The 27,574-nt window shown below is 42.7% G+C and overlaps 1 pseudogene; it reads right to left on the bottom strand.

The window, feature by feature from the left end:
- LOC104658065 overlaps positions 1 to 27,574 on the bottom strand; it is a 41,862-nt pseudogene that overhangs the window by 4,493 nt on the left and 9,795 nt on the right.

The raw sequence follows: 27,574 nt of genomic DNA, 5'->3' as shown, positions 1-27,574 counted from the left end.
CTGGCCTTGGGCCTCAAGTCCCCCGACTCACGTGGAGAACCAAGCGGCCAGAGCTCATCATTGCAAAGATGCAACACAAAGCAATACCTTAAAAGGCCACGAGGGGGAGGTGTGAGTCCATAAATAAAGTGGTCTTTGCACGGGTGCCTCTTTCAGGGTTAATCTAAGCCTTCTAATTGATTTGTAGCCTGCTGTGTCCATGTATCTTTCTTTCCTCTCTTTTAAGGGCCTTATTTTAGAGATAATATATCAAATAAATGTTTGTTCTGTATATTGAATATAGTTTTATGTTCTGCATGAAATGCACTCCCTTTAGCAGAAAAGAAAATATTTGCTGCTTTATACTTACTTGTTCCTCTCCAGCTATGTTTTGGCATGGCTCAGTGGTCCTCCTGTGGAAAAATGTTCCCCTCGCCTGTGCCAAAGGCTTTGAAATCTTGGACAAATATCAAAGAGTCCATAGTGTCAAGAATATAGAATCTGCTTTTCGGGTAGATGCTGGCTCAGCTATTTGCTCACAGATACCACCTATAGCTGTGTGCCAGAGCCATGCAGGAGGACAGAGGTGGGCAGATCTGATGCTAGAAAGACACGATGCCACCAGGCTGCATGTCAGAACCACTGATGGAGCTATAAGAAAATGCAAGGGGGGGCATGGTGGCCTGTAATCCCAGCACTTTGGGAGGCCGAGGTGGGTGGATCACCTGAGGTCAGGAGTTCAAGACCAGCCTGGACAACAAGGTGAAACCCGGTCTCTACTAAAAACACAAAAATTATCCAGGCTTGGTGGCAGACGCCTGTAATCCCAGCTACTCAGGAGGCTGAGGCAGGAGAATCACTTGAATCTGGGAGGTGGAGGTTGCAGTAAGCCAGGATTGCGCCACTGCACTCCAGTCTGGGCGACATCTCAAAAAAAAGGAAAAAAAAAAAAAAAAAGAAGAAGAAGAAAAGAAAAAAGAAAATGCAAGGTGGAGTGTGGGCAGCAGGGAGGGTCTCTATTGTTCCAAAGCTCACAAGACTTGTGCTGGGAACTGCAGAGGTCCACTGAGATATGTGGAAAGCAATGTGATTAGACACTATCATTTCTGTGTCACCTTAGAAAGTTTCATCCTGAAGAATTCCTACTGATCTTATGGAGCTTTCCTGTGAAAAATGGAGAGCCATGAAGAGATTTTAAGCAGAGACTAATCTCATCAGAATTAGGTTCTAGAAAGATCTTTGGGTAGCCATGTGGTAGAATAACATGGGCAAGATCCTGGAAACAGAGAATGTAAGAGGTCATTGTGCATCCAAGTGTCATGATTAAGCCATGGGCCTGGAAATGGAGAAAAGAGGAGAGGAAGGAAGTGGGAGTGTTGAGAAAATAGAACCCGCTGGTGAGGGTGTGGGACAGCAAGAAGCTACGGATAACATGGGTGACTGGGTGGGCCCAGTAAGACAAGGATCACAGGAGAACTCAGGATGGGGGCACGGACTGAGCTTCACAGAGGCCACTGAGGGTGAGGTGCCTTTGGGACATCAGACAGGGCTGGTCAGGACACATGTGAATATTCAGGGTTGGAGCTCAGATGCGGGGCTGGGTCAGAGGTAATGAAACTCCCCACTACACTTCAGAAAGCCACCAAAGAGCTCTGCCAGGGCCAGTGTCGAATTTCTGCCTGTGGAATCGCCACAGGCAAAGAAGGCCAGATGTGGAAGACAAAATCATAGCCCCTTACAGAAGCCCATGGCCTTCTCCCCAAACCTGTTGTTGGGGTGATCAGACCCAACACCAAGTCGTGGGGGCAACAAAGTCTAGTGGAGTCAAAGGATTGAGAAAAGACAGTTTGAGAGAGACAAGTGGGACCAGGGGGCCATCGTGATTGTGGAAGCTGCGAAGGCCCCAAGCTCTGGAAGCCCATGCTATTTATTGGTAATCCAACAGAGAAATGGGTGGTGAGAATGTGGAGGTCAAAAGGGCACATTGCATTAAGCACATGATTTACAGCTGTGATCATTTAGCATTTGCTCTACTACTTGAGATAATGGAAAGCAGGTTCTTTTAACTCAAGATACAATTGATCCTGGGAGAGCAAGGAACCAGGGAGTCTAGACACGTTCCAGAGCCACAAGCCCTGGATTCTATCCAAGCCATGAGGGATTTTATGCCCTGGGCTTAGATTATGGTGCCTCAGGGTAGCCTTCCACCCTTTAGCACAGAGCTTGGTGTTCCAAAGGCCACAAGGGGTTTTAGACCCTGGACATGTTCCAAGACTCTTTTACATTATGTCAGACATGCAAGCCCTGCCTCAGCTTCTCCCAACCCTCAGCTTTTCCAACACCCGTGAATCTGTTTTCCTTTCTTTTCTTTTTCTTTTTTTTCTTCCTTTCTTTTCTTTTTTTTTTTTTTTTGTAACGGAGTTTTGTTCTTGTTGCCCAGGCTGGAGTGCAGTGGTGCAATCTTGGCTCACTGAAACCTCCACCTCATTGTGAATACAAATAGGATAATAATAATGAGCAGTGATGATGAATTATAGGTAACAACTTTGATGCTTTTTAAGGTTTGACAACATTCATGAAAGTCTTTGTAAACCACAAGAGTTTACCAATATCCAGGACCTCCATTATTCTTTCTGGGTGATTCTCCAACAAAGAGAACGTACATGGCACTTCCTCCCCAGGGAGCACTTACATGGCAGAAATCCCCCAATGGATCCTGGCATTATTGCCTGCAGAATCGAAGAGGGGCAGGGCCACCCAGGAGATAGTTGGAGCAATGGCCAAGGGGCCGATGAAACCCACGAGAAAGCCAATGAGGCCTGAGAAGCCCACCAGCATCTGGACACAGGAAGTGACCATGACGGCACCCTGCAACGTAAGGGGAGAAGTGTTCAGGACTGTGGGCTTCAGTGCAACCCAGACCACTGTAACAGTCCGGGATGTGCAGCCCCTCAGCGTGGCCCAGGTCACCATAACAGTCCGGGATGCTGCAGCCCATGGTGAAATATTGTGACCCCTAGGTGGTTCCTAGACAGTGCACGGGCAAAGCTGGACCCCAAAAGAACTGAGAGGACAGCTCTGATTTCACTCCTGTCTCCAGTCTGTATTTCCAACTGTGTGTTGGACTTTTTCGCTTAACAAAGCTTTTCAGGAAATAGGCTTCAAAATTAATTCTTGATTGTAGTCACAATGATGATGATGTTGATGACTCCCAACACTAGCACACTTGGTCGTGATTGAACATCTTGCTGCAGCATTTTTCTGTTTTCCTAGTTTCCATTGCAGAGGTAGGCAAACTTTATGTTTTTGGTTTTTGGGTGTTTTGTTTTGTTTTGTTTTGATGGAATCTCACTCTATCACCCATGCTGAAGTGCAGTGACACGATCTCAGCTCACTGCAACCTCCGCCTCCCTGGGTTCAAGAGATTCTCCTGCCTCAGCCCCCTGAGTAGCTGGAATTACAGGTGCGTGCCACCACGCCTGGCTAATTTTTTTGTATTTTTAGTACAGACAGGGTTTCACTATGTTGGTCAGAGTGGTCTTGAGCTCCTGGCCTCATGATCTGCCTGCCTCAGCCTCCCAAAGTGTTGGGATTACAGGCCTAAGCCACCATACCCGACTATGCAAACTTTTTCTGTAAAGGACCAAAAAAGTGAATATTTTCGGCTTTATGCTCATACGGGCGCTGTCACTTTTCCAGACAAGATGTGAAGAAATGAGTGTAGCTGTGTTCCAATAAAACTTCGCTTATAGACACTGACATTTGAATTTCAGATAATGCTGATGTGTCATGAAATGTTCTTCTTTTGATTTTTTTAACCACTTAAAATGTAAAACCATGCTTAGTCGTGGGCTGTCTGCTCTAAAGGAGGTGATGGGCCAGATCTGGCTCCTGGGCTGCAATTTGCCAACTTATCTGTGGATTAAGTTTGCTTTATTTCCCCTTTTTATTTTACTTGTTTGGATGTTCGATGTGTTATTTTATTCTTTTAGAAGTCGCTCACAACTTTTTAATGTGAATTCTTCACGTAATAATGTCCACAGGTAAATAAAATGTCAGTCTTCCATCAAATAGTACAATGACCTTAGAAAACTTGAACTTCTACCACCATTCTGCTGTTGTTGTCAAATATTTGTTTTGTTTCTACTGCCATTGCTCATTATTGTTTTTATTCCATTTTCCTACAATTAGTGCTTATTTAGATTTACCTAGTACTGTGAAGTAAACGTTTATGTTCCCTCAAAATTCATATGATGGTGTTTGAAGATGGAGGCTTTGGGAAGAAACTAGGTTTACATGAGGTCGTAAGGTGATATGGTTTGACTGTGTCCCCACCCAAATCTCATCTTGAATTTTAGCTCCTATAATTCTCACATGTTGTGGGGGACCCGATGGGAGAACTGAATCATGGGGTGGTTTCCCCCATACTGTTCTCATGGTAGTAAATAAGTCTCACAAGATCTGATGATTTTATAAGCGGTTTCCCCTTTCACTTAGCTCTTATTCTGTCTTGTCTGCCGCCATGTAAGATGTGCCTTTCACCTTCTGCCATGATTCTGAGGCTTCCCCAGCCACCTGGAACTGTGTGAGTCCCTTAAACTTCTTTTTCTTTATAAATTACCCAGTCTTGTGTATGTCTTTATTGGCAGCATGAAAACAGACTAATACATAAGGGAAAAGCCCCTTTGATGGGCTTAGTACCCTTATAAAGAGAAGAGATTTTTCTGTCTCTTCTCTCCTCTCTCTCTCTGCACGCACCAAGGAAAGTCTTTGTGAGGACACAGCTAGAAGGTGGCCAGCTGCAAGCCAGGAAAGGAGCATCCCTCAGAAGCTGACCATGCTGGCATCCAGATCTCAGACTTCCAGCCTCCAGTACTATGAAAAAATAAATTTCAGTTGTTCAAATCACCCAGTCTATGGTTGGTTTTTGTTTTTGTTTTGTAAAGGCAGGGTCTCACTATGTTGCCCAGGCTGGTCTTGAACTCCTGGACTCAAGCAGTCTTCCGGTTTTAGCCTACGAAGTAGCTGCGACTATAGACATATACAGGCACTGTACTCAGCTATAGTGTTTTGTTGTGGCACCCCAAGCTGACTAATCCACCTACATTTTCTACCCGTATGCTCCTCTGCTCACTTATAGCTTCTTTTCCACCACTCTTTCATTCAAGATTCCATTTCCTTTTTCCTGAAGTTTAGCTTTTAATAATTATTTCAATAAGGGTCTGTGACTGATAAATTCTTAGTCTTTGTTTACCTGAAAATGTCTTTATTTTGCTATCAGTGTTGCCTGATGTGGGATTCTACAGTGGGATAGAATTCTAGGATGATAATATTTTCTTTTAGCATTTTGAAAATATTCCATTTTCTTCCAGCCTTTACTGTTGGTAGTGAGAAGGCTGCTAAATGTCCAACTGCTATTCTTTTGTAGGTATTTTTTCTTTCTTACTTTTAAAATTTTTCTCTTTGTATTTGTATTGCAGTTTCATTTTGATACATCTAATTGTAGATTTAATTGTTTATTACACTTGAGACTACATGTGCTTTTTAAATCTGAATATTCATATTTTTCATCTGTTCTAAAATATTATTAGTCATTATATCTCTTCTAATACTATCACTTTTCCATTTTCTCATTATCACCTTCAGGAATTCCTACTAGAAACAAGCTGGACTTCTCAGTCTAGCTTCACATTTCTTAACTTCTGTTTCATATTTCCCATCCTCTTTTTCACATTTCCCATCTTTTTACCTCTCAGGGCTGCATTCTGGATTATTTCCTTAGATGATCCTTCAGTTCATGAATATATCTTTAGCTGTGTCTACATGCTATTTAAATCATTAAATGCATTTTTAAATTGCAGTGACTTTATTTGATTTTATTACTAAACTTCTGTTTGGCACTCTGCTCAAATTTCCTTGTTCTTGTTTCATTTTATCTTCTAGATTATGGTTTCTATTGCTTCTTTACTCTCTTTAATTATTTTAAACATATTGATTTAATATCATCTTTTAAATTGTTCTATTAGCTCTTGATTCTGCTGATTCTCTCTCATAATACATTATTACCTTGTGTGAAATGACAAAATTTATGTCTGTGAACTCATCTTCAGGGGAATTGTTTCTTCCCCCGTGTCTTATGTGCTTTAGAATGTCAAAATATCCCTAAAGAATAATTGCACATTTTCTTCTGTGAGAACCACAGGTATTTTATTGACAGGACCAGTTTTAGCTTTAATTTCTGAGCTGGCACATCTTTCCACCACACCCATATGTGTTCACACGTTGTAGAGTTGGAGTCCTTATTTTTCATACAACTCCATATTCTAACACTTCCCACAGATCCCTAGGAAGAATAAAACTTTCCTTGTTTATTTCCTGGGATGGTGGGATTATTATTTCACCCATTCACTGAAGCGGGTGCTCTTCCAGATCCCAGATGATCATTACAACCCAAGCTCCTAGCCTTTGGTGGTATATCTGGGTCTGATTCTTTACCCAACCATCATAAGCCCCATGATCCTGGCTATAATTGCCATCTTTGTTTCTAGAAAGTAATGTTTTCCCTTTGGTTTTGAACTTGATTCTGGATTTAATAACAGTTCATCCAGCATTTTCAGGTGTTGGTAATGTTTGTGGGTTCTACGTTAGCTCAAACTACCATGATACTGGAGAATGATGTTTAAATAGGTCTAAGGTGTTGAAAACTGAATTTGCCGTTTCTGCCCACGGTTTTCCACTTTTACTACAACCACCGTTCCCGCAAAACAGAATCATCATTCACTTTTCCCTCTCCACTACTTCTTGCATCCCAAATGAGTAATGATGTTCCTATTGGTTCCATATTGCTGACACTTTCATCTGTGGCTAGTATCGTGTTGTACAATTGGTTGGCTGACCGTCAGTGGTTTCAAGTCTTGAGATGTGTGTGGATCAGTATAACTTAGTGAAACATGGGAATCTGTCTTCCCTTCCAATAGGATGACTCGGTGAATGAAACCAATCAATCATCAATTAATAAGATGAAGTTGAAATTAGCAAGAACTTTCTCGCATTTACAGCACTGGTGAAAAACATTGGCCCAGCAGAGGGAGCTAAAATACCACAGATAAGACCCTAGGTTTGTGGCTCACTGTGTCAGACACTTGGGGGCAGTGTGGGTGAAGATGGCTCCCTTACACCTGGGCCCTGTGTTTCAGAGCAACAATTGGCAAACTTTTTCCATAAAAGGCCAGATAGTAAATATTTTAGAATTTATAGGCCACATATAGTTTCTGATGCGTGATCTTTTTGTAAAACAACCTTTAAAAACATTCTTAGTTCATGGGCCATAAAAATAAAAAAACAGGTCACAGGCTGGATTTGGTCCAAGAGCCATATTTTGCAAATTCCTGCTTTAGAGGACTCTACATATCACAAGCACAAAAGTAAACAACAAATGTATTAAAGAAAATAAGAATGCCTCTGTCACTTGGAATCTAGTCCTCAGTGCTGGCAGGGCATGACCCAAATCCCTAAACATCCACTCTCACTACTGATACTGTTCAGGCCCCAGGAACATTCTTTTCCATAACTATTGTCCACTATCCTCAAAACACAAGGCAACTGCTTCTAAATGCACTGTTTTTTGTTTTTGCATTTTTGGACAGTCTTGCTCTGTTGCCCAGGCTGGAGTGCAATGGCACAATCTCAGCTCACTGAAAACTTCGCCTCTCGGGTTCAAGTGATTCTTGTATCTCAGCCTCCCGAGTAGCTGGGACTCCCAAGTAGCTATGTGCCACCACACCTGGCTAATTTTTGTATTTTAGTATAGATGGGTTTCATCATGTTGGCCAGGCTGATCTCAAACTCCTGACCTCTGGTGATCTGCCCGCCTCAGCCTCCCAAAGTGCTGGGATTACAGGCATGAGCCACCACACCCAGCCATACTGAAGTTTTTTTAGTTGTTCCATTGCAGTGATAGAGGCAGACATTGCATTAAAACACAGGAAGGATTTGAGCAGCAGAAGGGCTTAACCAGGAGTAAAGATGAATTCACTTGTCAGATCTCATTTCTTGGGAAGTAGGGAGGCAACAGATTCTTACATAAGGAATCGTAGTTCTCAGCAGGGCTGAGTGTAGGGAAACCCTGCCCTGGAATCTAGCAGAGCAGATGCTCAGTTTTAATTTGAATTTACCAAAGCCAAGTATAGGCTCCCCAGGCGATAGCAAAAAGCAACAAAAACAAGAAACCCCACAAACTCACAAGCCGCATGTGTGCTGTGATTCATTCTATTGATGATACGATATGAATAGACTTCACTGAAGAACTTCCTGCTTTGGAAAAGGTAGTGCAGCACATACCACTCTGAGACTGGACAACTGGCCTGGCAAAACTCTAGGTCCCACCAGCTTGACAAGTGAAGGCCTTAAGTATATCTTGGTCTGGAGCTACATGGAGCAGTTCTTTAAAGCTTGAAATGCCTTGTTAACGCCAGGTCCACCCTGAGATAAAAAAGAAGGACAGGAATTTGATGAGGTGATTGAGTCTGCTTACATCTGGGTGTACTTTTGGACTATATGTCAGAGTACAGGCATATGCAAAAAGGCTGTTGCTGAAAGTAGCGAAGAGTAACAGAAGGTTCTAGCTGAAATTCACAAGTTAGGGCTCAGATTAGTCTATTGCATTCTCACAGGCACAGTGCTCCTGAGCTACGGGAAGTGTTGGTGATGGAGTCTACGCTGAGTGAGGACTGACCCTGCAAAAGACAGGTGTCCAGCACTGCCATGGGGCTTTTGGTGCAGATGTAGCCCAAAGCAGCTACTCAACCACTCTCCCTTTGAAAGACCATTACCAAGCAGTCCACCACTGGGCACTGTTTGGGATTAGACCACTAATGAATAAGCAAATAAGTCTGAGATCAGAGATGTCAGTTGTGTCTTGAGGGATGTCAGAAAGACATTCAAATAAGGACTAGCCTGATAAACAAAATGTATTGATTGCAGGGAAATAGTTATATTCAGGAAAAGAAAAGACAATTACCCAGGAAGGATACATAAGATCCACAAGCAAGTGATTTAGTCCCCATCTCCTAAGGCAGCCATAACCTCACAGTATAATCTAAATCCAGCAACAGAGACTTGGACCCCATTGTATAAATCTTTGAATTCAAAAGCATTAGTTGGCATCTTTTTGAAGGTGGAACTCAATTAACTGGGAAAGATTGGAACTAGAAGAATGCAACATTCTGTCCAGCCAACAGAAGACCCCTGATAGAAGTACAGGCAAGTCTAAGTCAGGCCAATGGACCAAGGTATGTGTGACGTGGTAACTGTGCACATGTAAATCCTACCAACAATTATACCATACGTAATTACATAGATTCCTGAGCCACAGTCAATAAACTAACTGATCTGGCAAGTGAATCACAGAAAACGCTATTTATATTTCTTCCCTTTCATGGGACAGGACTTCATGTTTAAATTTTAGAGACTGATTGTTCATGTTGATGCCCCTTAGTCTTAAAAAGAGGAGGGAAGTAGCTGGGTGTGGTGGCTCATGCCTGTAATCCCAGCACTTTGGGAGGCCGAGGCAGGCGGATCACGCAGTCAGGAGATCAAGACCATCCTGGCTAACAAGGTGAAACCCGGTCTCTACTAAAAAATACAAAAAATTAGGCAGGTGTGGTGGTGAGTGCCTATAGTCCCAGCTACTCAGGAGGCTGAGGCAGAAGAATGGCGTGAACCCAGGAGGTGGAGATTGCAGTGAGCTGAGATCGGGCCACTGTACTCCAGCCTGGGTGACAGAACAAGACTCTGTCTCAAACAAAAAAATAAGAGAAGGGAAGTATATCTTTGAAAGTAGTCACTAGAGTCCACAAGATGACACCTTGGGCCACAAGCCATGCACACACATGCTCACAAACAACATAATCCCCACCTCCATCTGTTGCCACTTGTGTCACCCAGGATGGTCCAGATTGTTAACAGCAATGGGCTCCTGTGCCTTTGGTGGGGAAATACACTTTGAGGGTTTATGGCCCATCACAGAGCTGGCAGGCTGCCTATCCTGGACATATCACAGAGCAAGGGAAATTTAAAGACTTTTTAAAAACTGGTATTGACAATGTTTCTGGTTTGAGCTTTGCCTATTCTGCAACTAAAGATCTGACCCAGAGTACTATAAAAAGACTGGCAGCCCAGATCATCCACCAACATGATATCAACTTACACATCAACAGCTCAAGGATCACTTTTCACAGCATGAACAGGGCAAGAGTAGACCAAGAAATACAATATCAAATGACCTCTTCATATTTCACATTACTTCTACAAAGCAGCACAATTTTGAAAAAATTGGAATGTGTGCTTGAAGCAACAAAATGTTGGTGACAAAGGCACAGAGGCCTGGCTTTCCAGGGTAGGAGGAGCACGAGAGCAAGTCAACAGTGGACCATTGTCTAAGGCATAGGTTAAGAAATGGAGAGATAAGGAAACCTTTCCAGGACTAGGGATTTGATTGTGTTCCCTAAAGTAGGAATAATATAAATTAATTTAATTTCACCTGTTGGAACCCTGAAGGCATTTATCAGCTGTATTGAAAAATCTGGTATTTTCAAGAGGCACCCTACCCAGTGGAGAGGACCCAGTTACAATATACTTATTAAGTCATTTGAAAGTATCTTGGGAAGGACACATGAAGTAGGTTTAACAGTGTTACTTTTGCTGCTCACTATTTGAAGGATAACAGAGAAGGAATCCAATACTCCTCCTTTAATAGGAGCAAGGGAATGGACTCAGGGATCCCAGTGGGGGGAAAAAAGATGGTAGCAGAAGGAACTGGAGTCACCAGAAATACTGCTGTACCAAATGATGCTACTTTTGCCCTTTATCTTTAAAATAAGTTGCTAGTAAAATTATTTCTTAGCAATATTTTTAGATATGTCTTCAGTCTTAGATGAGAGATGATGGCATCAGAGTTGATTCTACCAAACTGGAACACATTTAATGTTATTGTCTTGATGAAACTGGGCCCAGAGTACACTTGGCTGAGCTGGATAGGCAAGGAGGAGGGACCGTTGTGAATGAAGCCAATTCCTAACGTGATGCTGGCACATTAGGACATGGTCTGTTGCTTGAACTTTTATCTTAGATGAAGATTTGCATGATACTCAGTGAAATGAAAATCATGGAAGTGGTGATATCTGACAAAGTCTATATCAGGATATTTAACTCCAGTCACCAGTTAATGTGGTAAGCACAGGGAAAAAATGACCCAAGGAAGTCAAGCAGAACTACAAGTTGAAGAGGGACAATTATAGTTAACTCTAAAACATCCCAACAGCATCATAAAAAAGCTACAAATGTACCACCAGGATGGCTACAATAAAAAAGATAGAAAATGTTTGTGAGAATGTAAAGTAACTGGAGCTCACACACTGCTGGCAGGGAGTGGAAGTTGGAAGATCCGCTTTGGAGAGGTATCTAGTAGTGCTTACTAAAGGTGAACACATACGCATTCTATGACCCAAGCAATGCTAAGTACACGTTCAGGGGATGTACATATATATGTTCACTTAAGCACAAGTACACAAATGTTCATAGCAACACAATTTACAACAGCAAATAACTGGAAACCACCCTTAAACACATAATTTGGATAACACAGAATTGATAAACTGCTGTCTTTTTACATAATGGAACATTATATAATGAAACATTATTCGGCAATGAGTATGAATAATCTATCACCACACATAACAATATGGAAGAATCTTGCAAACATAATATTGAATGAATGAAGTCACACACAAATGAATATGTACTATGTGGTTCCACAACGTTCATAAACAAACAAAAATAATCTGTGGTATTAGAAGTTGGGATAGTGGTAACTGTCATGGGAGGGGTGACTGGAAGGAGGCATGATGGGGCTTAAGGGGTGTTGTTAATGCCTATTTCTTGAGCTAGGTTACATAGATCAGCTCAGCTTTGAAAATTTATTGTGTTCTTTGCTTTATGCTTGTAAGACTTAAATTAAAAGTTTATTTTATGGCTGGGTGCAATGGCTCACACCTGTAATCCTAGCACTTTGGGAGGCCGAGGCGGGCGGATCACCTGAGATCAGGAATTTGAGACCAGCCTGGCCAACATGGCGAAACCTCGTCTCTACTAAAGACAAAAAAAATTAGCTGGGCTTGGTGGCACATGCCTACAGTCCCAGCTACTTGGGAGGCTGAGGCAAGAAAATCGCTTGAACCTGGGAGGCAGAGGTTACAGTGAGCCGAGATGGTACCACTGCACTCTAGCCTGGGTGACAGAGCAAGACTCTGTGTCAAAAAAAAGAAAAAGTTTATTTTAAAGGGTACTAGTTCAAACTTTGGAAGGAAGGAGGGAAAAACCAAACTAGAGCAATATTATCAAGCACAGAGTAGCACTGTTAGGCACTGAGATGTTTTGTGGATTCTGTTCCTTCTTACTGGTCAAATACGGGTAGGAATAGGAATCTTACTATTGTTTCCCGTCTTCCATGTTTGTCCTTTGTATTTCCCATATGGGAGACTGGCAATTGTTGAAGCAATGAGGCTATGAGGACACTCAACATGGATCAAGGTGGGCTGTAGGATGGGCCCTGCCTGGTCTAAGGCTTCTTAGCTTGGCTCCCAGATATATCTAGGGAACCCACCCTGCTGTAGGTCCATAGCCCTAAGTTCTGGAACATCCTTGGTCCAGTCCCAGTGATACCGGGGAGTTGGTACAGAAGGTCATAAATGGGGGCCGTATTCATGCCTGAGCAAACTACATCGAACTGGGCCCCACCTTCATGCTGTGCTGTATAATGCTACCCTGGCTGCAGAGCAGGGGGTGCCGGGCACAGCTCCAGGCCAGCCCATGCACAGATGCCATGGCCCTAGGGGTTTCAGGTTGAGCTGGGAAGTAGATGGTTAAGGTTCCCTAAAGATCTCAAGTGACCTTCACTCTCTCACAGTGTACCACCTACAACTCCACCCCACCCACAGGCCACCCCTCCACCTGCCCACTTTGGGTGAGGTTGCTGGGGTCTGTCCCTAAGCCTGTGGTGATCTCTCTGCCAAGAATCCTGAGTGTGCTAACTTTCTTCTCGACCCTTTAGATAAGCCAACCTGGAACACTGCTGACTTTCAGAGCCCGCTCCAGGCCACCAGTTCCTCTCCCCAGATGATACAATTGAGTTTAGCAAGGGTCATGCTTCACGGTGGGATAAACACAGGGGCACAACTCTCCAAAATGGGCAAGCTAAGCTGTCAGTGCCCACTAACCAAGTGGTGCTGAGCCCTAGTCCGGCATGTTGGACCTCCCATTAATCTGAGCCCACTGCGGACATTTATCAATATGGCACTTGTGCATCTGTGAAAAACTTGTAGTAGAGTGCCTGGAAAACTCTAAGAGCTGAGTAACCACGATCTGTTGCTACCACCACTACCACCACCACCATCATCACCACTACCACCATGATGTGTCTCTCTCCTTATAGTCCCAACACAACGCTTGGAACCTGCCAGATGTTCAACTAATGATATTCAGTGAATAGCAACCTGCCAGATGTTCAACTAATGATGTTTAGTGAATTAATATAAAGCGGGAGTACTACTTGCTGCCCTCTCTACTTCCTGGGACTGGCTGGAGCAATGTTTGAGCTCTTCCTCCTTGATATATTCAGGAGTGTTTCCAAGAACACCTATTTTCACTCTCCATCCTTTCCATTGGGCAGCCCAGTGCCTCTCTTGCTCATCATTCTGTTTCATTTTCTTCATTGCACTTATAATTCGCTGAAATTTGCCTTTTCCATTTGCTTATTAGCGTCTTTCTCTCTCCACCCTACCTCACCACACATGTCCACTGGAACGTTAGTTCTGTGAGGGCAGAATCCTTCTCTGTCTCATCTACCGCAGTATCTTAAAGTCCAGGATCCTGCCTGGCAGAAAGTTGGATAAGGAATGTTGAACAAATGCATGCACTCAGGAGTCCCTGTTGCAGACACCTCTCCTGCTCCCAGCCATCCCCCTTGCTCTGCTGCCTCTCGGATCCTCTTCTGCCATTTCTCAGTGAATTTTGGAGAGTTGGTGTTCACCTGGCTGGCATTGAGTGTCCACTCAGGGCAATTCCAGGTGGGAAGGGAGAGCACAGCCAGAGAAGTCACCACAAAAGCAAATGCACCTCCCTGGAGCACGGGCAGCCTAGAGGGAGGGAAAGGATGCAGTTACCCATGAGGTCCTCTAGCACTGGCCTGTCACTGGCCCCAAGGAGGGCCTTCAATCCGAAGTCCTAGCCCAATTTATTTATTTGTTTTTTATGTATTTATTTTTTTTGAGATGGAGTTTTTCTCTTGCTGCCCAGGCTGGAGTCCAACGGCACAGTCTCGGCTCACTGCAACCTCCGCCTCCTGGGTTCAAGCAATTCTCGTGCCTCAACCTCCCAAGTACCTGGGATTACAAGTGCCCACCACCAGGCTCGGCTAATTTTTGTATTTATAGTAGAGACGGGGTTTCACCATGTTGGCCAGGCTGGTCTCGAACTCCTGACCTCAGGTGATCCACCCGCTTTGGCCTCCCAACGTGCTGGGATTACAGGCGTGAGCCACTATGCCCAGCCTAGCCCAGTTTAGAAGCAAACCATGACCCCTCTGTTCTCAGTTGCAGAGAGATCCTACCAAGCTTCAAGGCAGACCCATGAGCCCTGTCAAACTTTGGACAGGGAGGAGAGGGAGGCAGGGAGGCACCCAGACCCACACCTGGGCCTGGAGATGCAAACCCAGGAGGAAGGAGTCAGGCCCCGAGAAAGAATCTGGGGATGGCATGAAGCTCAGTGAACACACCTAGTGGGTGCCATTCTCTACCTCAGCCCCAGAGAACCCTCCCCAGGCCCCAGGCCCACAGCAGAGCTCCCATACCTGCAGTGCCCAGCAGTCGATTCTCCCACCATCAAGAGTTGCACAGCTTAAAATCTGGGTTGCCAGTTTTTTGTGTGTGTTTTCAGAAACCAAGAGCAAGCCAAGACCTTCAGGCTCCTTCTTTTCGCAGGGCAATAAGATATGTCCTTTGTCAGGGCATGTCCCCAGCCCAGCCCTCCTCACTCCTGCTGGGCTTCTTACTTTGGCCTCTGTGAGAACTTCTAGCAGTGCCTGCCCCACCTGCTTTCCTACTGAGGTGAAGGCAACCTGGTAAGTCAACCTCCAGCCACCCCTCTTACTAGAGGGTCAGAGGCTATCAAGGCTTCCCGAGCCTGCCAGCTTTGGATATTAGAATTTGAGGGTAGGAAGGTGGGACAGAGGGACCATGGCATCTTGACTGCATTTGTCACTTTGGTCCACCTAGTCCAGGTCCTTTTTCTGAATACTAGAAGGGTATTTTTGAATCAGTGTTTCATGAAGAAAGCATAAAGGATGATTCTTGAGAAGGAACACATCTTATGTGAAGAAAATATAGTTTATGAAAGAGTTTTGCTGCTGAAATGGACTTTGTGACCTGGTGAACATTAGGATGCGTGATTCCTGGGCATTGCCCAGGCAAGTCTGTGGGCTTGTCTGGGAATGGGCCCAGCATGGGGATTGCCTAAAGCTCCTCAGGTACATCTAACGTGTAGCCATCTGTGAGAACAGCTGGTCTGGAGTCACAAATCTAGACCCACAAAGCTCCACAAGAGAATGGAGCACAGTACATTGTGTACACGGGGTTGGAACACAATGGTGCCGCTACGTATATGTGTGTAAATATGTATATATGTGTGTATATTTTTTATTTTGAAATTATGAATCTATCTGCTGTCTGGGAGGTGTGCCCTACATTTCAGGTATAGGAGCAAAGTCAGACACAATCCCTGTGACAGAGCTTTCCTCTCTAGTGAGGAAGGACAAGTATGTCATAGCAAACGCTGATTAAGTGCTGTAAAAGGAAATTATACAGTGCTTTGCAAGCATGTAACAGAGAAGACTGTCCCAGTTTAGGATGATGGAGATAAGGAACTGATGGGGACAGGAGGCAGAGAAATTCTAGGCAGAAAAGGGCAGGTCCCTGGTAAAAATCCCACCCTCAAGCCCAAAAGCCTGAAACTGCTGTCCAAAGTGAGAACTTCTATCCCTGTTTTCCCACTTGAATGTTGCTTTTTCCTAAACTACCCATGGTCCCACCCTGCCCCATCCTGTGCCTATAAAAACCCCAGACTCAGTTGGAGAGGAGCAGAGACTGTAGCTGGATGTTGGAGAGAAACGGCTTGACTTCAGAGGGACAGCTTGATGGCATCACTTCAGGAAAGAATCCAGCCAGAGACAGCTGGACTTCAGAGGAGGATTACCTACCCCCACCCCCAGTCCCCTTTTCAGCTCCCCTTCCTGCTGAGAGCCATTTTCATCAGCAATAAAATCCCCCACATTTACCATCCTGAAACTCGTTCATGCGACCTCATTTTTCCTGGAAGCTGGACAAGAGCTCAGGAATCACAAGTGTGAATACAAAAGGCTGTCACACCAGTCCTTTGTCCTCACTGGTGGAGGGCAGCTGCCTCACACGAAAAGGCAGAGGATCCACTGAGCTGTTAACATTTAAGCTGTCTGTGAATGGCACAGCTAAAAGAGCACTGTACCACACTCTCTGGGACTTTGGGGGTCACAGGCACCCCCACCTGGATGCTGCTGCAGGGCCCACATGGAGTTTGTTCCTGCCGGTGCTGAAGCAGCCAGCTGGTTCCAACACTCATTACTCCAGTTCCCACCTCATTTGCTTGCATGCTGCCTCCCATGAGGAGTTGAAAGTGGTGGGCTGAGTAACTGAGGCACCCCTGCTGTGAGTCCTGCAAAGGGGTCAGGGAAATACCCTGCTTTAGAATATCCTGCTTCAGGCCTGAGAGGTCAAAGGGACCATGTCTGACTTTGCCCCTCAGTATCCATCGTGCCAGAAACATAGCAGGCATTCCGTAAATGTGAGCGTGACTGCCTCTGCTCTCAGTGGCTCTCCCCAACCCTGACCTCCACCTCCAGCTGGTTATCATTTGTCAAGTGCCACAGCCTTGCTGGCTTCCTAAGAAAGTTAAGTACTCCTTTCTCCTGCTACCACATCACTTAGAATGTAACAATATGACCACACTGGTTTTAATTATTTATTCACATCTCTAATTCCCTTTTTAAGACTCTCATCTCCTTGAAGGCAAGAACTATGGGGGAATCCCAGTGTCCACATGTGGCAGGCAATCTTGCGGCATGAGAGTAGAGGCTGCTAGTACCTCGATTTCAGGACTTACTAATGCTACAGCATTGAGGGTGGAGGTCGTGCCTACAGGAAACTGAAAGCATTCAAAGCCTTCCAGTTACAAAGATCCAGGGATTCGCAACCTACAAGGAGTCTTCTCCAAGGAGACAGATGCCCTGGGTTGCTCCCAGAATACGATACTAACATCCCCTCCATTTTCCAATACAGCAAAACTGCTCACCTCTGGGGGAGGTATAAGTCACTTAATGCTATGGACCAAATGTGTGTATCCCCCAAAATTCTTACATTGAAGCCTTAACCCCCAATATGATGCTATTTGGAAGTGGGGCCTTTGGGAACTATTTAGGTTTACATGAGGTCAGGATGGTGACGCCCTCGTGATGGGATCAGTGCTCTTATAAGAAGAGACTCTTTTCCCCTCCCTACCCCTGCCATGTAAGGACACAGCACAGAAGGTGGCTGTCTGCAAGCCAGTAGAGGGCCCTCACCAGAGCCCGACCATGCTAGCACCCTGATCTCAGACTTCCACCCACCAGAACTGTAATCACATTTCTGTTGTTTCAGCTACCCAGTCTACTGGCTTTTGAGCAGACTAAGACACTTAGCAAACAAGATGGAATGGGAAACAGGTGAGTCACTTAATCTGTCTATGCCTGAGTTTCTTCCTCTGTACAATAAGCCTAATAATCATACCTGCCTCAAATAGTGTAGTGAGCATTACATGTTTTGTAAGTCATACGGTGCTCATTCATGCATCACCCGTACTGTTATTATCTTACAGGAAGGGGGAACAGATGAGGTATTGGGCTGGGCCCCTGTGTTCAGGCTGCTGCCCCACCTCACTTAAAGTGAATCACGGAGTCGACCTGAGCTTTTCCTCATCACCGCTTTATCAGCAACAGTTTCCCCTTGTTTCTCCCCACTCTACAGGGATGAGATATGAGGAAATCAGCTGCAAATAAGCCCACTTAGATCTGGAGGGCCTCTGGGAGGACACAGAGCGAAGCCTATTCAACTGCCCTGTTTGGATCTGCAGGTCTCAAGGAGGTCACCAAGGCCTGATAAAGGACAGCAGGGATTGCAGTAACTGAAGGAGATGGGGTGCTCTCAGGGTAACTTGGAGAGTAACTAATCATGTCAGATATGCTTCTTCCAGATTTCATTAGAACACGTGGGGAATGCACAAAAATTTACAGCTGCACTCTTAGGCAAAAACCAAGGTTCAGGCATAATTGCTATTAATTACCTAATTGATGAGATTGATTGAGGAAAATATTCTTGATTACCTGCCACACACTTTACCCTCTAAACCAGAACTTGCCAGGTGACCTTATCAATTATTCATCCAAGTCCATGGCTACATTGCTGTGAAAATCAGTAGGCCATCATCCGACTCCCCACCTTCCCACTCTATTTTTGCCTCTCTTGATTCCCTAATATGAATGTGCATAAGAATTATCCAGGGATTCTGTTAAAATGTCCAGAACCCTGAGAGGTTCTGACTTTTTAGTAGACCTGGAAGAGGGCCCAGGAAAAATGCATTTTTGGCTTGGTTTTTGTTTTTGTTTTGGAGATAGGATTACATTCTGTCGCCCAAGCTGAAGTACAGTGGTATGATCATAGCTCACTACATCCTCGACTTCCTGAGCTCAAGCAATCCTCCTGCCTCAGCCTCCCGAGTAGCTGGGACTACAGGTGCAAACCACTATGCCCAGCTATTTTTTTTTTTTACTTTTATTTTTGTAGAGGTGGGATCTCACTATGTTGCTCAGGCTGGTCTTGAACTCCTGGGCTCAAGTGATCCTCCCACCTTGGCCTCCCAAAGTTCTAGAATTACAGGCGTGAGCCACCACAACTAGCCAAAAGCTATGTTTTTGTTTTTTGCTTTTATTTTGTAGTCAAGTGAAGCAGTGGGAGTAGAGAAGGAACAAAGAAATGTGTAACTGGTTGTGATTAGTTGTAAAGGTGTGTTTTTAACAAGCACTTCAGATGATGTTAATGCAGGTGGTCCAGGGTCCATACCAGGATACATTCTTTCAGAGATGACATTCTTGGCTTATAAGACAAGAAAAGGGGAGAATTCCAGAATTCTGAATTTTTTAGTCACTTAACAAGAAATATAAATGAGTGGAGAGCATAAAAGTGGTCAAAATTGTTCATGATGAAGGAAGTGAGTGGTCTTTACAAAATCAGACTGCCCAAAAAGGAACTGCAAATGACTCTTTTTTTTTTTTTTTTTTTTTAATGATTCTTAAGCATAGACTGAGATACCAGCAGTTGGAATAGGACATCAGCCAGCCTCAGGTCTGGCAACTAGAAGCATGGAAGCTAAGTATCCCAAACTAAGCTAGAGGTTGTATCCACAACCTTAGGTTGGTTTGAAAAAAAAGAAAAAGGCTGCCAGGACCCAAGTGTTCAGATGACTGGGGGACAAAGGACATTCGAGTCACCTTGTATGTTAGGCACCGTGACTAGATAGATCCCTCCTGGTTCTATGATAAATAAATGGAAAACCCTGAAGGACTGAGGCCTGTACAAAATCCTCCAACAAGAAGGCAAAGGTTTCCCTGCTCTGAAGACTTAGGGGAGGAATTTTCTGTAAGAAGCACATGAAAACTATTGAGTATGCTTATAAAACATTAATGAGGATACAGCTGCATTATAGATTAACTTAGGATAATTTTTTTTTACAAATTTGAATAGAAGACAAAATGGTAACTTGAATGAGACATATACCATGTTCTATGAAAGAGAAATTCAGTATTGTGAAGATGCCAATTATCCCAAGTTAATTTATAATTGTAATACAATTTCAATCAAAATCCCAATGAGATTATCTCATTTAATAAAATTCACTTCAAATTAATGTAGAAGAATAGAAAGTGAAAATAATTTAGAAAAATGTTAAAGGAAAAGATGAGGAAAATCATACCCAACCAGATGAAGTCCACTACAAAGTTATTAATTTTAAAACAGTGCAGTATTAATTGAAGACACAACAAACAGATTAATGGAAAAAATAGCAGCCCAGAAACAGATAAATCCCAGAGTATAAAAGAACTTAATACATGATGAATAAAGTCATGATTCTCAATGAGGAATGGATTTAGTCAACAAATGATGTTGAGGAAATTGGCTGTTAGGGAGAAAAAAATAAATTTAAAACCTAACTTTACAACATATACCCAAATAAATTCTAGGTGAATTCAATGCTTAAATTTTAAAAATCTAAATAACACAATATTTTTTAATAAGATGATTTTATCTTATTTATTAGCTACACAGTACTTTTTAATAAGGCAATATTCATCTTATTTATTAGATATAGGAAGAATTTCTAAGTCTAAAATTAGATTAAGTTTGAAAGAGCAGAAGTGATAAATTTACCATAGAAACATAAAACCTTTGGCATAGAAAAATACCTTAATTAAAATGAAAGACACACTAAAAATGTTTATGACAATAAAGACAAAGCTTTAATGTTATTTACACGCATTGAATTCCTTGTAAACTAAGAAAAACATTGACTTCTGGATAAAAATGTCAGATTGCAGTCTCCCTCCCTCTTAAAAATCCACTAAACTGACATTAAAATGTATTTTAGACGCATAAATCACAAGGATTAAGAGAATGGAGCAGGACACAATCACAGCAAAATTTTGTAAGTTGAAAAGCAGATATAGATTGGTAACTGATTAAACAGCCCTGGAGAAGCAGAATCTTATGCTAGCAATAGGTAGATGGCAATATTCTGAAAAACACACATTCCAAGGAATTGATTCTTAAAGTGGGATATATGTGAAGCTAAAACAAGTTCAAAGTCCTCTTTAAGCACCAGCCAGGTGACAGTCCTCCCATCTTGGCAGAAGACTAGGTGTTTATCCTCTAGAAAAGGCAAAATACAGGGTCTCTGGGCCACAAGAAAACAGGTAGATTTGGTTCATGTTAAAAACTCTCGATAAACTAGTTAGTGATGGAACATACCTCAAAATAATAAGAGCTATTAAATCCACAGCCAATATCATATTGAATGGGCAAAAGCTGGAAGCATTCCCTTTGAAAAGTGGCACAGGACAAGGATGCCCTCTCTCATCACTCCTATTTGATGTAGCATTGGAAGTTCTGGCCAGGGCAATCAGGCAAGAGAAAGAAATAAAGGATATTCATATAGGAAGAGAGGAAGTCAAATTGTCTCTGTTTGCAGATGACATGATTGTATATTTAGAAAACCCCATTGTCTCAGCCCCAAAACTCCTTAAGCTGACAAGCAACTTCAGTAAAGTCTCAGAATACAAAATCAATGTGTGAAAATCACAGACATTCCATACACCAACAATAGACAAGCAGAGAGCCAAATCATGAATGAACTTCCATTCACAATTGCTACAAAGAGAATAAAATACCTAAGAATACAACTTACAAAGGACGTGAAGGACCACTTCAAGGAGAACTACAAACCACTGCTCAAGGAAATAAAAGAGGACACAAACAAATGGAAAAGAATTCCATGTTCATGGATAGAAAAAAGTAATATCGTGAAAATGGCCACACTGCCCAAAATAATTTATAGATTCAATGCTATTCCCATTCAGCTACCATTGACTTTCTTTGCAGAATTAAAAAACGAAACAAAAAAAAAAAAACCAGTTTAAATTTCACATGGAACCAAAAAAGAACCCATATAGCCAAGACAATCCTAAGCAAAAAGAACAAACCTGGAAGCATCATACTACCTGACTTCAAACTATACTACAAGGCTACAGTAACCAAAACAGCATGTACCAAAATAGACATATAGACCAACGGAACAGAATAGAGACCTCAGAAATAACACCACACATATACAACCATCTGATCTTCGACAAACCTGACAAAAACAAGCAATGGGGAAAGGAATCCCTATTATAAATGGTGCTGGGAAAACTGGCTAGCCATATGCAGAAAACTGAAACTGGACCCCTTCCTTATGCCTTATACAAAAAGTAACTCAAGATGGATTTAAGACTTAAATGTAAAACCAAACACCATAAAACCCTAGAAGAAAGCCTAGGCAATACCATTTAGGACATAGGCATGGGCAAAGACTTCATGACTAAAACACCAAAAGCAATTACAACAAAAGCCAAAATTGACAAATAGGATCTAATTAAACTAAAGAGCTTCTGCACAGCAAAAGAAACTAGCATCAGAGTGAACAGGCAACCTACAGAATGGGAGAAACTTTTTGCAATCTACCCATCTAGCAAAGGTCTAATATCCAGAATCTACAAGGAACTTAAACAAATTTACAAGAAAAAAACAACCCTATCAAAAAGTAGTCAGAGGATATAAACAGACACTTTTCAGAAGAAGACATTTATGCAGCCAAGAAACACATGAAAAAAAGTTTATTATCACTGATCATTAGAGAAATGCAAATCAAAACCACGATGAGAAATCATCTCACGTGAGTCAGAATGGTGATTATTAAAAAGTCAGGAAACAATAGATGCTGATGAGGCAGTAGAGAAATGGGAACGCTTTTACACTGTTGGTGGGAGTGCAAATTAGTTCAACCGTTGTGGAAGATAGTGTGGCAATTCCTAATCAATCAATCAATCAATCAATCAGGTAGATTTGGAAGCAGGGATACCATACTGAATACTGGGGTATAATTTAATGTGTGCATTCTGAACACTAAAACCTCCAGCTCACTTTCTCACTCAGCTTCCAGAATATTTCCAACCAGGCCTTCACCCTCTAGGCAAGGGACTGGAAGATCCTTTTAGGGAGAATGTGACAAGATGTCAGGAAGAGCATAAAGATGGCTAAATTTAGGCCTCTCGAGCTAGATCATGGTGCCATTTAAAGATTACACTGTGAAATGTGTTTTCTGCAATTGGGTTTTGGGGCATTCCTGCATATCATATTACGGTGAGCCTAAAGAGAACAAGACCCACTCTCAGGCTCAGAACCTTCCAGTCAACATTTTAGGACTCCGCTCTTAAATATGTGCAGATATACGAGGATCCCCAACAACAAAGGGAATATGAGTAACAGAAACAGATGAAAGTAACTTCTTCTGCAAGGAGATGGTAACTTTAAAAAATCAATCTCATTTATGTCTTTGAGAGAGAAGAGAAGATTGTGTATTTCTAAAACATGAACAGGATGCATCAAGAGGAATATTCAGAAAACAAAAAGAGCTCTTAATTCAGAAGAAGAGTTAGAAGATAAAATTGATGTGATTTTCTCCCACCACAAAAACAAAAACCCAAAGAGATGTAAATAGGAAAGAAACAAAAAGAAAATTAGAGAACTAGTCCAGGAAGTTCAACATGTGAATAACAGGAGTTTCAGGCCAGGCACAGTGGCTCATGCCTATAATCCTAGCACTGTAGGAGGCTGAGATGGGAAGATTGCTTGAGCCCAGGAGTTCAAGACTTCACCCTATCTCTACAAGAAATGCAAAAATTAGCCAGGCATATTGGCGCATGCCTGTAATCCCAGCTACTTGAGAGGCTAAGGTGGGAGGATGGCTTGGGCCTAGGAGGTTGAGGCTGCAGTGAGCTGTGATTTTCAATCTTCTGAAAGAAAATTATTTTTAGCCTAAAATTCTATACCCAGCCAAGCTATCAATCAAATTTGAGAGGAGAATCAAGACATTTTCACACATGCTAAGTCTCACAAAATTTACCTCTCATGCATTCTCTCTCAGGGAGTTAATGGATTATGTGTTTCACCAAAAAAAAATTTTTTTAGAGAAAGACATGGGAACAAAAGATTCAGCAGAGAAAGGGAACTCCCAGGATAAGGGTGAAGGGGCATCTCTGGATGACAGCTGAGCACCAGAAGTAGACAGCAACTGTTCTAGATTGTAGTAAGTCAGAGAGCCCCAGGAGATCGTTCATCAAGAAGATGAAGTTCATTCTTCTAATATGAATAAAAATTTTAAGAAGATATTTAGACAACAGGCAGAGCATTTAGAATTGAATTAGAAATAAGTAGACAGAAAATTAAGTATCTCAAAAACAAGAAACATATTAACTCCAGGAAAAACAAAAAGTTGGGCAGGAAAAGAACTTCATGATTCAGCTCTGAAGAACATCATCATCATTCTAATATAAACACTGAATGTTGACCTGTACCGGGTGGGTGGGAAGATAGGAGGATGGGAAGTATGCTTGCATGTGGTGGGAGTGGGATAGTGAAAGAAAATGAAATTGTCATCATTTGTATTAGCACATCAATCAGTAATGGAAGTGTGTTATTTAGAGATACAGAAGAAAATATCTATATCACTGGCTAAGAAAGGTGCAAGTGCTTGCCTCTGCCTAGAAGAAAAGAAAAGGAAGATTCTGGTGGGGAGGGGAAGCCTTTCTTATCTGCTACCCGTAGTGTGCCCTGACACCCCAAACTGGCAACAGACTGGGGTCTTTGCTCCAGCCCTCTGTTCTGTTATGCTCCCAAACCAAGCATACCTGCCCCTTTTGTTGTTATGGCTTTAATGCTGATCATCACAGAGAAACAGACTGGCGAGACAAAGATTAAAAGCAGGTGAAACCACAAAGGTTGCAGAATCTCAGCACTTGTCTCGAGGCTGAGGCCTTGATCCACAGCTCCAGGCCCCCCTTCCAAGATAGTCACGAGCAGCCTCCTGGATTTTCACTCTTAGGCACAGATTCAAAGGGTACAGCTCGCAAAATATGCCCTGATACTATTCTAAAAAACACTTTGAATAGTTTTTATTTTCCCCAGTTATAAAACACATGCACTTTGAAGAAAAGCAAATAGCAAATCAAGAAAAAATTAAGAATAAATTTAAATTACTATAATTCTACAACTCAGAAATAACCATTAACAGTTTGTTCCAATATTCTTTTGATCTGTAACTAGATAAACTTTATAAGCACACGTAAACTATAATGCCTTTTAATATATGTACCACCCAGAAAAAAAAAATTAACATTTCTTCCAGTCTTTTTTTGATTTTTCACTAGATAAGTGTACATGAGCACATCCATAATGTATGTCTCTCATAATCAAGAGTTGCATTGGTCACAGTAATAATAGTGAAAACTTGAAGCAACTTAAATGTTCTTTAATAGGAAATGCTTAAATAAACCAAAACATATTTATTCTATGGAATACTAAATGACCAGTGTTTTACAAAGTGCTATTGCAGGAATGTGTTAATTGAAGTCGAAAGATATTTACAGTGTATTATATACGCTTTTAAAAAGATGGAGCTGTTTTTTTCTCCACAATTAAGAAAATTAAAAATTATTTTAAAGAGGGAGAAGATATAAAATTGTATATATAGTACAATCCTTTTTTTTAATGTGAAAAATAAATTTTCTGTGCCAGGAACTGAGTGAAGTACTTTATGTGCATTATCTAATTTAATTTTCAAGGTTTGGAAAAATACAAAGTAGCTTCTCCTAATGGGAACAGGAGGTCTCTGAGAGAATATAAATGGAGATGTTGCCAGGGGTAGGGAGGACAAGGAGCAAGATGAAGTCCCCACTAGGTGGGGCACTATGCCCTCTGTACCTAGGGACTTGGAGAGGATGAAGCCCCAACTAGGTTTAGGGTTGGGACGTTGACAGCAAGAGCACCGTCATCTCGGACAAACACCGCCACTTTCAGTTCCAGCTCCCTTTCTAGCCTCAAGCATTTCAAGCAAATCACTTCTCTTCTAACTACAAGGAGACAGTAAAATATAGATAAGACAGCTCAGACACAGAGGGAGGTGGGGGGAAAGTCTCTTGGGTAACTGTCAAACCTCACCCTCATACAATGTGCCCCAGTAAAACAGTGGGCCTTAATAAGCACATTCCTTTTCCTTCAGGTGCACTAAGATAGGAAAGTTAAAAGCAGACTTGGGGAATATGCCTGCAGCTGCAGAAAGATGTATGGGAACAGACATACAACTCTCCCTCCCAAATAAGCACAACAAAAAGACACAGAAGAAGTCCAAACCTCTGATAAACTCTCCCACCGTGAATCCTTAAAAATTCTTAGTCTGTAAAAGAGTGGGGCTCTAACCTAACTCAGCCAGCAGCCCCTCTCAGGTTTGTTTAAAATAAATCTGACTCTGTTAACTGTAAAGCCACCCTTTGTGTTTCTCTCCTCTTTCTTTAATTCTTACAGATAATGTGAAGTTTGACCAACTTGTGAGTAAATGAAAGAGATGTCACCAGCTGGGGATGGATGCCTCTGGAGCTCCAGTTGCTGGAATCCAACCTCTCCTGTCATCACCTCTGTGTTCCCTTCTTGGAGCCCATCCAGTGAGTGGGTAAAAAATGATGTCACAAGGACTTTTATTTGAAATAGGTCAGGGAGGCTGGGCACGGTGGCTCAAGCCTGTAATCCCAGCACTTTGGGAGGCCGAGATGGGCGGATCACGAGGTCAGGAGATCGAGACCATCCTGGCTAACACGGTGAAACCCCATCTCTACTAAAAAAAAATACAAAAAAACTAGCCGGGCGAGGTGGTGGGCGCCTGTAGTCCCAGCTACTCCGGAGGCTGAGGCGGGAGAATGGCGTAAACCCGGGAGGCGGAGCTTGCAGTGAGCTGAGATCGGACCACTGCACTCCAGCCCAGGCGACAGAGCAAGACTCCGTCTCAAAAAAAAAAAAAAAAAAAAAAAAAAAAAAAAAAAAGAAATAGGTCAGGGAGGGGAGGAGAGCCTCCAGAATGTGGAATGGGACTGATTATTTCTTCTTGAATTTAAAAGGGTCACTATGTTTTGAGAAATTCTGGGCACCTCACAGGACCCAACTTTGTTACTTTTTTCCCTGAGCTCCCTACATCAAGCAGGGAAGGACCTGCTAAATTGTGGAAGGGCTCCTCCCATGCCTTCCTTGTGATGACTACTCAACAGAAACCCAGGTTACTCCTCCAAACACATTAGTACCTCCAGCTTCTCTGACATGGCTGATCACCAGCTCACTCTCCTACCCCTCTGGCCAGAGCCCCAGGGTTGCATCTGGTAACCTACCTTTCAACAGGGGCAGGGGCAACATGGCTGCAGACCCCTGGTGGTTAGCATGATCTTTCTGCAGAACTGGAGGCAGGTACAGAGCTAGGGCAAGGTAGGGCTCAGCCAGCAGGGAAGATGGTAGATGAAAAGGACCCAGGCCAGGGCTGGCTCCAGCCAAACTGTATGCAAGTAAGCATGAGACTTTGGAATTGCTTTGTGGCAAGAGTTCTTGCTCCACATTTGAGATATTCCAAGGATAATAGAAAGGGAGACATATCGCCTGGGATCACTCCAGAAAACGAAATTACCAGAATTATGCAAAAATCATGAATAATTCCAGAGATTAGTTAAAATCTGGAGTTTCACACAGTCAATATTTTCTTCCTCTAGCGATTGCCTTTTAAACTTGATGTC

The sequence above is a fragment of the Rhinopithecus roxellana genome, chromosome 6, assembly GCF_007565055.1.
Source record: "Rhinopithecus roxellana isolate Shanxi Qingling chromosome 6, ASM756505v1, whole genome shotgun sequence".
Taxonomy (NCBI): domain Eukaryota; kingdom Metazoa; phylum Chordata; class Mammalia; order Primates; family Cercopithecidae; genus Rhinopithecus; species Rhinopithecus roxellana.
Note: the sequence above shows the minus strand (reverse complement) of the source record. Positions and strands in the feature narration are given on the sequence as shown.